Here is a 12,813-nt window from a genome sequence, read left to right as displayed (position 1 = left end):
ACTAAGAAGAACTTCAAAGTACAAAACTTCGGGGATACCATATAAGCAACTTTAAGTTCGATTCACAGAAAATTCTTTTTACATATTCGTGGAACAATCATTAAGGAAAACGGTGCTTTCGTATCATTAGGTACTTTTAAAACTGTTTCGCATTCGAAGTAGGAACAATTTAAAAAAGCTTGCTTTGTATTTCGTCGCTATCCCTATTACTGGCAGTTTACAAAAGGAATAATACGTGCATTCGGTAAATTTAAGCGTCTCTTGGTAGAATTGTGCAGTAGTAAGATAATTACTCAGCGTAACAGAACGACCGTTGACGGTTCTACTTGAATTGAACAAAAACAATGTCTTTTTTGTTATTCTTTGAGATAAAGTAAGATAATGCACAGTTTATTTGTGGGATTCTCTTGTTTTAGGCTCTTTGTTTGTAAAGCAAGGCCATTCGAATTGTTTTTGGTTTTCGCAGATTTCTCACATCTGGGGATGACATGATGACGATCATATATATCAATACTTACTTACTCCGTTGGCTGGCAATGAGCATTGAAACTACCTAGAATGCCATAATTGCGAGTAGCCTGCTACAGTTTGCCAAACGCGTAGTTGGAGCACCGACGTTGATCCGTATATCGAGATACGCTTTTTTAGCACTCCAATCTACTTCCATTATCTCGACTTGAATAGACCAGCGGAGTCTTAGGTCTTTAGGCTTGACCAATGTTGTCCTCTCCTCGTTTTCCCTGACTCTCCGGATTCAATAGTCCGTTTAGCTGCTAAACTCCCAAGCAAAATTAGAGAATTTTCACTATATAAATTCAAAGCCAAAAAGTAAATTAAATAATAAAGCTTTTTATAAATGTGACGAATATTTAAATCATCCTAATCCTTGGGATTGATATGATCCAGTTCAAACAATTTGTATTAAAAACTTGGCGGTTGAAAAGAGTGGCGGAAAGTTTCTTGCCAGTTCTTCTTACCCGCTCTACGCCCTTGACTTGCTAACTGGTAGTAAATGTAAATTTACAATAAATTTAATTTTCGTGACTTTCATAAGTGTACCTGTTTACCTAGATGAATAAAGATATTTTGATTTGATTTGATTTAAAATATATACAATAAATAACAAGAGTAAACTAAAACTTTGATCGTTATTTATATTGAAAAAGTAATCAAAATTTATTAAAACAGAAAAATGTACCAGCTCGAGGCAAAGTTACCCGATGTATATATTGTTCCCAAATTATTTTTATTAAAGTATTAAATTGCTTTTCGTATCATGTACAATTATATTTTATTAGAAGACTTTTTCAAGTGTCTTAACTGTCAGAAAAATGTAGGGAATTGTACCGTTGTAACAATGTTTCACGCTGGCAATGTACCAAATAGGAGCTTTGCGCATTGCATGCCAATGCCCAACTTTAAGCTTTTATAAAAATATGATATTTATTGTTATCTCCACAATTGAGAGTAACAAACAACTGGGTTTTTGCGGTAGTACGTTTATAATAATTGTGAGCATTGTTGGCCTAGTGGTTTTAAGGTAGGCATCACCGGCTGTGCACCAATAGATTTTCTGTCTATTTTAATACTTCGCACAGGGAAGGAAAACATTGCGAGGAAACCGGCATGTCTTAGACGCAAAGATTCAACGGCGTGTGACAAAGAAGGCTAATCACCCATTTGTCCGTTAAGAAAAATAAATGACGGAGATACAGAAATCAGAGGCCTAGACCTCCACGTAGCGCCAATGCTATATAATAATTGTAGTTGTATGTAGTTGGCATTCTCCGGGTAATTAGAATGTATGTATGTTTTCAACATTCTACTCATATATATATATGTAATATACTTTGTACGCAAAAGACTCATCCTACGTATATAAATAATAAAACAAAAGACCCATATTATGACAGACAACACGCGTCTTTTAACATTGCCAAAATGTATTGTCCACGTTCTAATTCAGGTTAATCAACGATACTGATATGATATTTCCAAAAGCTCTCACAACTCTTTTTTTTTTTTTTTTTTTTTTTTTGAGGTGGAAATGCACTTCTGCAGGCCCGCATCAAGAAACGAACTTAACGCGGGGACTGTGGGGCTGGATCTACACTCAAAACCCTCTGCTATTCAGAGGGGTAGCGAGACCCTACCCACTAAAACCACCTCAGCCCATCACACGCCCTTAAGATGGGCCCTCGGGGTTCGCTAGGCATTCTACCCAAGGGACCCGGGCTTATATCCGACATAGAGAGCTAATCATGACCTGCGGTTCCGGGCTACTCGAGGTCGAGCCCCCAACCTTGAACTACCGGTCCTTCTACAGGCATCCCCAGACCTCTCCCTCAGTCGCTCAGCTGCCTCCTTCTGCAGCATTACATGCTCACAGAAGAAGACCATTGCACTCCAGGCCTCCTCGCTCCCTAGCATTGCTATTATAATACCCGGTAAAGTGAGGTCCGCCCCTATAACCGATACCAGGTCATGACGCTCCCTTGTCCAGGTGATACACTCAGCCACAGTATGCTCCGCCGTGTCATTTGGAGCGCCGCAGTGGTGGCACAACGGATGTATCTCCCTTCTAGGCACCTTATGAAGATACCGACCAAAGCATCCATGCCCAGACAATATCTGCGATAGCCGAAACGTCACAGCACCCCAATGTCTATTCACCCAGTCTTTTAGGACTGGGCGGATTGCCCCTACCGTCAATGCACCAGCGCGGGGCGTAGCAAGATCGTCAGACCACCTTTTAAAAAGAATGTCTCTGGCATGACGCCTCACATGCCCCGCTATTTCCCCCCATGTGACGTTCCCGCTATCCATTACCTCGGCCTTCACGCGGTATGAGGCAGCAATCACTTCTACCTCCCGCTCCCAAGGAGGAGTACCAGCTAACACACAGGCCGCCTCAAACGATACTGTACGGTAGCAGCGAGCTGCCCGAGCCGCGATCACTCGCTGCGGCCTCCGTATAAGCATACGGTTCGTCCGCCTGCTCAGCGCGTCGTCCCAAATGGGGGCCCCGTACAGGGCCATACTGCGAATGATTCCGCAGTACAGCCGGCGCACGCTTTGGCATGGGCCTCCAAGGTTAGGCAAGAGCGTGCCAAGTGCTCCTGCCGCCCTCACAAGTCTCCCCTCGAGAGATTTAAAATGGGGCTCGAAATTCCAGCGACCATCTAAAACAAGACCAAGATATTTCATGGAGGGGGCCACCGGAATCCTAAGGCCTTCAATCACCAATGCCGCCCCCGAAGGAGGACCCATCTTTGGGCCATGAAATAGCAGGGCTTCCGTTTTGTCAAGGGACACCTTGAGACCCAGGGCCTGGATCCGCCTAACAACAAGCCTTGTACCGGCCATCGCAAGCTGAGCCACCTCCCCAAATGACCCTCCGCTCGCTACGACTAGAGTGTCGTCTGCATAGCAGAAGAGGCGCATCCCAGGAAGCAGTGCACCTCGCAGCACCCAATCATAGCTAATATTCCACAGAAACGGTCCAAGAACTGATCCCTGTGGAACTCCGCACATCACCGGATAGCGAACGATTTCTCCCTGTCCGTTCACAATAGCGACCTGTCGTCCTTCCAGATAGCTCCCTACTATTCGGCGCAAGTACAGGGGAACCTCGAAAAATTTAAGGGCCTCTCTGATCACGCCAAATGGAAGGCTATTAAAGGCATTGGCAATGTCGAGAGACACTGCTAACGCCCTCCCACCCCGCTCGACTACACTCTTGGTGTGCTGTTTTAGGTCCGTGAGAGCATCGATTGTAGAGCGACCAGCCCGGAAGCCATATTGGGCTTCGTCCAGGTCCGGCCCGACGATCGAGAGGTGACGGCCCAAACGAGAGGCAATAATCCATTCCAACGCCTTACCAGCTTCGTCTAAGAGAATTATGGGCCGGTAAGCTCCAGGGCTGTTCGGCGCACGACCTTCCTTTCGGATGAGACACAATTGGCCCTCCTTCCATGCTATCGGGAACCGTCCACTACGTAGACATAAGTTAAACAGACCCCGAATGGTTTCCCCCATGTGGGGAAAAGTTACCGCTAAGACCCTAGCATGCAAGCCATCTGGACCTGGTGCCTTCTTTCTGCTCTTCAGGCGACAAAGTATGGACTCTATTTCTGGGTCAGTCACCTCAGGAGCTTGCTCTCTATCGACGTCCCCCACCACCACCGAGGTCACCATTCTTGGAAGGACGATGTTCGGAGGCAAAGGGAAAAGCCCCGAGATCACATTATCAAGCAAGGTGGGCTCTAGAGTCTCTGTTAGTGGAGCCCCTGCGCCCTTCAGCCTTTTCCGAGCTGCTCGGTAAGGGCGCCCCCAGGGATCACTGTCTAACTCCTTTAAGAACATTTTATGTGCCTCGTTCTTGGCGTCTAAGATGGCCACCTGAAGAACCTTCTTGTGTCTACAGTAGGCCAACCGCAATCCCTCTCTGACCTGCGGATCATCACTTCTTCGTCGGCAACTCCTAAGATAAGTCCTCCTAGCACTACTACATACCCTGCGAAGCTCTTCGATTTCCCGAGTCCACCAGTAGACTGCCTTCCGCAGAGGTGGCGGTCTCCACTTAGGCATGGAGGCGTTGCACACCTCAGTCATGTTCCGTTGGAGTCTGCGGACGCCTTCTTCTACGCATTCAACCGGGGTTGAATCCGCACACCACGCCTGAACAATGGCAACCTCTTCCGCTCGCTCCCGGTTAAGTCGACCAACAGTCCAACGCGGAAAAGTCCGACGACTGGTCCGCGACCTCAGAGGTGGTCCTAAAGAAGCATTTACGACAAACCTAATGTAACGGTGATCTGAAAACGTCTCCAAATCCCTCATTACCTCCCATCCAGACAATCTCCATGCGATGTTTGAGGAAGCAAGCGTGACATCTACCCGTGACACTCCCTGTGGTCGTACACATGTAGGCTCCGTCCCCCTATTTATAAATATAAGCCCTAACTCCGCCGCCCACTCCTCCAGGAGCGGCCCCCTTGGGTTTACAGAAGTGTCACCCCAGGCGGTGGACCTAGCATTTAAATCTCCCATCAGGATAACTGGCCTGGGCAAGGCCCGCTGGATCGCACGACCCAAGTCACCAATAAAGCTTTCGAAATCTCTAAGCGGCTTGTTAGGGGAGAAATAAGTGCCTATTACCGAACAAAGCCCCCAGTCAACCATGACAAACCCAGGCCCCCTTTCTCTAAGGGTAATAGCCATATCCATCGGACTTACGATAACAGCCACCACCCCCAAAGTGTCTCCCATCCAGTGGCTCCACTGAGCCACGTAGTATGGTTCAGAAACAACCGCAACTTTCGCCCCCAGCTCCGCCATGGACTGCAAGAACAAGTCTTGCGCCGCAGCGCAATGGTTTAGGTTCCCTTGTAGAAAGCTGGTGCAATTTCTATCCATATTAATCAGACATTGCACCAGACTCCCCAGGGATGAACACCTCCGGCGAAGAATGCTCCGCAGCCACAATAAAACCCCCTTTGCTAATCGGTGGAGGCTTGCAAGCCCGTCCACCCATTTTATGCCCCGCTGGTACTCCAGCCGAAGCACAGACCACGCAATGTGCCTGCAAACCGCAATCACCAGCCTTATGTCCAACCTTCCCGCACCTATAACAAGCCATTCCTAAATCCACTTCTGATGTACACACTTCTCTTGTATGCCCCAGTCGCATGCATTTAAAACATCTTAGAGGTCGTTCTTCGCGTATCTCTACTCTGGCCGAGCTCCACCCAATAAGAAGCCTCCCTTCGGCTACCTTCTTGGCAGCAGAGATGGGACATAAGATAAATATGTCCCCCATACCATTGTCACGCCTAAGAATTTGCCCGGGCTTTATTTGGTGAGCAGAGCAACCACCCTTAGCTGCCACGGCTGCCACCACCTCCTCAACGGTAATGCTGTCGTCGAGGTCTCGGATGTAAAGATCCGCACATTTGACGGGTCTCTCCACCCGAGCCACGTCCGCCAGCACCTCCCGAAGGCTCGCCGCGAGGCGGTCGGCCTTTTCCCCCCTCTGGGAACCCGGGATTTCTAGCATCCGCGCCCCTGTAGCAGTTGTACGCACGCTCACCCTTTCAATGCCCAAACCTGTCAGGCTGATGTCCTGCTTGGCTCTGGACAGAAGGGCGGCGTACGTGTGGCCCCTTTCTGCCGCCTCCTTCCGCAACGTTAGAACAACAGCAGCAGTAGTAGGCTCCACGAGCGTCCGCGTAGTATTGCGCTCAGCCTGCCCATACTTTACACCCCCAAGACCATTTTGCCTCAGACCAGGTTTTGCTTGGGATAGTCCTCCAACTGGCAGCCTCAATGGTTCAGGAGGCACGGCCTTCACCAGGGGCGTTGCAGAGGATGCCACACCAGATGTCCCGCAAGTGTGTTTAGATGTGGAAACCGCCTTTGATTTCTTTCCCTTTTTCCCCGTCACCGTCGACCAATTCTCAGTCACCTCCATGACAACATTGCCTACCTCAGATGTCTCCCGCCGCGCAGCAAGCCCCTCGACTCCACCAAAAGAACCCACATCTACTACCCGCGAAGCCGCCAGTGGAGGACGAATGGTTGGCCTCGGGAGGAGGCGATCTCCAATTCCAGCTAGGTTAGCATCCATCATGCCTCCCACCGCCCGCATCATGTCCGCCAACAACTCCCCTTTAACTTCCGATACAAACCCCGCCATAATTTCGCGGAGTCCATTCACCGATAGACCCGCTAATTCGTCCGACTGCTTGTTTCCTCTCGACATCTCCATTCTTAGAGCGACCATTTGCTTTTCCTGTTCTACAGAACGGGCTGTACGCTCGGTAAAGTCCCGTCTAAGGGCACAAATTTCCGACTCAAGGTCAGACACTCGGGCCCTCAGCCGGTTATTATCTCTTTCGAGACGCCTCCCCTCATCACCCTCCAAGCACCGTTCTGCAAGGTTTTCCACAATCTCGCCCAGGTCTTTTGCTGCGACCTTGAGGTCACGGACAAAGTCCCCTTTTAGGTTCTTCGACTTCGCCGCAATCTCCACAATACGACGAACCTGGGCCACCATCCGTTCCCTCAGTTCAGGCACCTCTTTAAAAATCACGTCATTAATGTCACTAGACATTAATGACGTGGTTCCCGTCCTCTCAGCCTCTAAGGCAGCGCCTGAGGCGCCCTCAGAAACATCCGCCTCTTCCTTGCGCCTAGCCTCCCTACGATCACTCCGCAATTGGCGTTCCAAAGCTGAACGAGCCACTTGCTCCACCATCTCCCGCTCAGCCTCCTCGAGACCAACTGCGTGTTTCGCAGCCTTCTTCTTACTCGCCTTCACCACAACATAGGGGGGCGACAGGTCACGTATAAATTCCCGCCTCCGGGATCCAGAGCGAGACCTACTCCTTCTGTCACTCTCGGCCATCTTGCCGACAAAAATTGGTCCAGGCCCCTTATGGAGACCTGGCCTTGCCCGTCCAGTAATGTGTCTTTCACTATCACACCAAAATTAGTGTAAGACCCATTACCAAGAGAAAGAAAGAAGAAAAAGCTTACTATCTAAACAATATAAATACTATAAACTTAAATTCTAAAATCTTAATCTATACACACTTAGAATTCATACGCTTAAACTGAAATCACCGCCGCTAGTCGAGATGACGTAATCACACACAAATGGGGTACCGCCAATTCCTCCCAGCCGCAACTGACACACAATGGGTCTCTATCCCTTATACAAATATATATACACACACAGCTTATTACGCCACGCCCTTGGATGACGCAATACGCGCAGATGGCGTAATTCACCCCCGGTTCCACCAGGCCGCCAACGACTAATCCAATGACCAATCGCTTCAACAGTAGTGGTTATTTCTTAATAAGGACCAATACTCGCACACAGTGGGTCACTGTCCCTTACACAAAGTGTAGATACCACACAACTTATTATAAATCTTCGCGCTTCAAGACACTATCGTCACGCGCAGACACAGATATAATATTTATTGTGTCCAGCTCCATCCAGACACCAAGGTCTTAATAAATTATTTGCAATGATTTAATCTGGACCATACAGACACATAGAATGGTCACTCCAGCACGTAAATAACACATAAAACACATCACGCGCTTACGCATTCACAAATAACTAAGCGCATGCAGAGCGCGTACCACACGTGCATTCTGTAGGCGCGTTGGACGCGACTAGCTCTCACAACTCTGACTGACATGACGTGGCCTGTATTTTAAGGAATATTTAGTATTTATCTATTAGCCAATGTTATATTTTTTATCTACATAGTATAATAAAATGAATAAAGTATACTTAAAAATCTTTAATGTTAACGGAAAATATTATAAAAACGTGGATAAATTTTTCTTAATAACATAGTCTATAAAATAATAAAATTAAAAAAAAAAAGAAAATGTAGTGCATATAAAAGAATTGAAAAAAGAAATTGTACAGAATTGAAAAGTTTGGTCTCTGTGGCAGTGTTCTGCGATGCTTATTCTTTAAACAAGGAAAGCACCAGAGGCCGCCGGTACTGTCTAACAGCCGCGAACCTAAATCTAAATTACCGCTTGTGCGCTGTTGCTGTGCTGTCCCAAAGTGGTCTATATCGACCCCTAGGGGTCTATGACAACCTGCAAGGGGTCTATGTCTGCAAAAAAAAATTAGGGGTCCATGAAATCAAAATGGGGGTCCACGATAGTGGATCTCAACACATGCACTGATAGTACCTATTTACTTACATCATACTATCTTATAATATCAAAACATATACATTATTTATAAAAGTAAAAAAATATTATTGTACATATATGTTTATAAATTTGTGTAAGTTGTAGGATGTTGGTAATCGCTTTGTCGACAATACACTTGTAAAAACAAAAAAAATCATAATTTAATTAATAAATGTATAAATTAACATGTGTTTTTACTTTAAGTTTTTAACACTAAACTTCACTTCAGTTACTTTTACACTTCGTTTACTAAATTTACAGGAAAGCAATATCAGGTAAGTAGGGGGTCTACCCAACACGGAAAAACATGGCATGACCCGTTGGGGTCTACGACACAAAAACGTTTGGGGAACTGTGACATAGACGATAAAGATATTGACAACAATAATGCTTTGCTTACTATGCTTTTTACATTTAATTAGAAACAGATATATATTAGATTCAAAATCATTGTCATATATAAATCGGTTGGGTTTATTCTCTGTATAATTTTATTAAACAGAATAATCCGTCTAATGAGTAGAAATTGTATCACGCCATTTTCTCATTATGTATTCTTAGCCCTTCCTGATGCTGGTATTTACTGACCCATTTCTGTATAGGTATGTGGTTTCCGGTTTTGCTGATAATTTATATTATGAGTACGTTTTTATATGTATAGTATTTTAAAGAGACCAGTAACGAAAACTACTTTTTGAAGTTATACTTTTTTTGGCGCGTTAGGGAAAAATGAAATTATTACGATGAGCGCGCACACCGTCACAAAAAACCGACACCCTGAAGTTAGTACAGTCAACATTTTAAATATAAAATGTCAATTTCTTTTATTATGATATTTTTTTGTGATATGTTAGTTAGTTAAAGTTTATTTAACTAGACAAAGCGTTATAATAAAATTTTCCATGTATTAAATACCCTTTTCTATTTATAGTGTCGATTTTTCTATAAACGTAGAATAAGCCGAAAAAAATATTATAAGATTTTTATTTTGTTACGCCAAAGAAATATAACTTCTAACGCGTGTAGAAGTAGTACACAAGTACACACAATTTTTTTTTAATTACAGTTGCAGGTATAAATAAAAACGGGTATAATTTAAATAAATAAAACTACGTGATTTTATTGCTAATAAGCGAATGAATGAAGGAAATCTAGAATTATAAAAGTTTTAATATACATTAATTAATTAAATATTAACGTTGAAGTTTAACTAATTAATGACAACGCGACCTTATTAATTAGGTGTTTGTTATAATTAGCTCTGCCAACTGAATAAATGCATTTTGCATTAGCTTAACGTTGTGTAAACTGTTATTTCTTTTGTTAATTAATTTGCCTCATAAAACTGGTTATTTTCATCCCAGTCCTTTTACTAATTTCACAAAGGCACAAAAACTACCTTCTCTTTGATGAAAATTAAGCGTTTCGGGGTAATTTTTAAAATTCTAGCTTTAATTTAGAGAACAGAACTACAGCGGTACTCTCAGCACTTAAATATTACACCGACTTCTTGTTAACTTTTTTAATGCTATTAATTTTAGTATAAAGTTTAAAGGAATCTCTGAACCAGAAGACCATTTAAAATAGGGTTATGAATGTAAGCGTGAGCAGTGTTGGCTTAGTGGCTTCAGCGTGCGACTCTCATACCTGAGGTCGTAGGTTCGATCCCGGGCTGTGCACCAATGGACTTTCTTCCTATGTGGGCATTTAACATTTGCTCAAACGGTGAAGGAAAACATCGTGAGGAAACCAGCATATCTTAGACCCAAAAAGTCGACTACGTGTGTCAGGCACTGGAGGCTGGTCACCTACTTGCCTATTAGATTTAAAAATGATCATGAAACATATTAAGAAATCTGAGGCCAGGACCTAAATAGGTTGTAGCGCCACTAATTTTTTTTCATTTACTTATTAAACATTTGGGAATGAGGAAGCATTCAACGTAAATCATACAAATGAGGCTTACATTTTCCTATTCGCCGTATAAATCCAAGTTTTGTGAACATGAAAAACGACAAACTTTAGGCATAATACGGATGTTACTATAAAACGGGATCAGAAACTTCGTCTATTTGAGTAATGACGTCACTGCTCTAGGTTAGGGAAAGCAATAAAACACATGAACTGGCAATGTTAATTAAACTTGGCTCCAGATATATCGCGGCATTACTTTGAACATGCTCTAGAAAATAGATGCTAACCTACAAACTATCTATAAACAACAGAAAATTGTCAAATTTGTTGTTTAATTGAATAAAATGCAGTAAAGATGCATGTTAGAATCAACACAGTTGACTCAAATTAAGACGGCTAATGGCGACGTGTATCTCGCTCGTATATATGTTACAGCCAAAGTAATTAATCTGGATATTATGTATATTATCTAGCCAATATTTATAACGTCTACTCAATTTAGATAAAGTGATAATTGACACGGAATTAATCACATTAACTAGCAATTTTATATAATATCTTCAAAGACTTGGATACTGTAATAAAACAAGTAGGTACTGTTAAGGTTTTTATTAAGAATTAAAATGACATTGCCATAGATAATAATTCTACATTAATTAACATTATTATAATGTAATTAAATTTTGTAAAGTAAAGTTAAAGCTTACTAGCCGTTAAAAACAACAAAAAAGAACAGATTAATACAAGTATTTGGCATCTATCGTTGAAGACTACAATAATAAAATATTTAAAAGGAACTGACATTCATTAACTGAGTCATAAGTATTACTTATTGTTACAAGTAAGGCTCAAGTGACATTTTGAGTTACACAAGAGGTTTGACTTTTAATATTAAGAATTAAAATAAGTATTTATTACTTTGGCTAACTTTGACCCGCTATTATGAATAATATCCGGATGAAGTGATTAATTTATCATATTGTCTAGTCAATTTTGTTATTATTTATAATGACCAGTCATTATGTATAATATCTATTTAATCACTGTGACTGTAACATATATACCTATTAATATTAAGTTTCTCATGTAAATATATTTTTTTTGTTCTTTAAACATTAAAATGTTAATTTTTTAAATGTGTTTTGTTGGATTTTGTATCCACCTTTTTATAAGGAATTTCCTGTGATTTGGGTGACTAGATTTTTGGTGCATTACATTAGATTAGTGCTTAAAAATATTAGAAAACAATTTTGATAAATTTGAGTTCAAAACGCGCCATTCTTAAAATATGTAATATGAGATGTTTTATGTAACATGAAAATTGTACAATTAAACAAAATTTTTAAACTTTTACTTGGCAATATGCCGACTTTTTTAAAAAAACAAACGCAAATCTTCATATAAGATCATCTTCGTTTTTTTCTACATCAGAGGTCCTTTTATTAATCATTCTTAAAAGCAAAATTTTCACTGATTCAAAACCATACACCTTCACTAACAATGAGAAGATGTTTCTTAAAACATCTGAAAAGAAAGAAGAAGAATGCTTTTTGTGCAATAATAGTTTTAATAATATAAATACATATGTAGTTTTATCTAGAAATTATTACGTCAACCACCTGAAATCTCAATACCTTAATATGTCAAATGAAACTAGCTGCTCAGGATAAAGAAAATTGTAGTATGGGCTTTCTTCTTTAATTAAACATCCTTTTTAATATGTGTAATAAAGTTTTTTGAAGTGAAATTTCTTTATCGGCGTAGGAAAAAAAATCACCATCACATTTTACCACGGTTGATTATATTCGAAGCCATTAATAACGAAATTATATAGTAATTATTCTACTGTAATTAATGAAATTCTGTAATAAGCTTAGTAGTAATAAGGTAAAATGAAATAATTGTATTATTTGTATTCATGTCTATGAGCCTTTTGTTCAACTTTATCTAATTTAACTTTATTTAGCCAATTTCTGTAAATAGTAAATCATTTTATGAAAAAATAAGTCCATAAAGAACTGACACTTCTTATAATATGTGTACACTAGTACGCGCACACATTTTTCTTTATTTATATCTATCTGAGTGTGTGTGATATTACTGGATGAATAATTATATTAAAATCACTCCCACACAACACAAGTAATAATTTATCTGTACCTCTAATAT

General features: G+C 41.7%; 1 protein-coding gene across 1 annotated transcript in view; it reads left to right on the top strand.

Moving 5' to 3' along the window:
• LOC110997533 overlaps positions 1 to 12,813 on the top strand; it is a 67,789-nt gene that overhangs the window by 27,218 nt on the left and 27,758 nt on the right. The gene's annotated exons all lie outside the window — the stretch shown is intronic.

This window comes from Pieris rapae, chromosome 11, assembly GCF_905147795.1.
Source record: "Pieris rapae chromosome 11, ilPieRapa1.1, whole genome shotgun sequence".
Taxonomy (NCBI): Eukaryota; Metazoa; Arthropoda; class Insecta; order Lepidoptera; family Pieridae; genus Pieris; species Pieris rapae.
The sequence above is the reverse complement of the archived record's forward strand: the minus strand, read 5'-3'. Positions and strand labels throughout refer to the sequence as shown.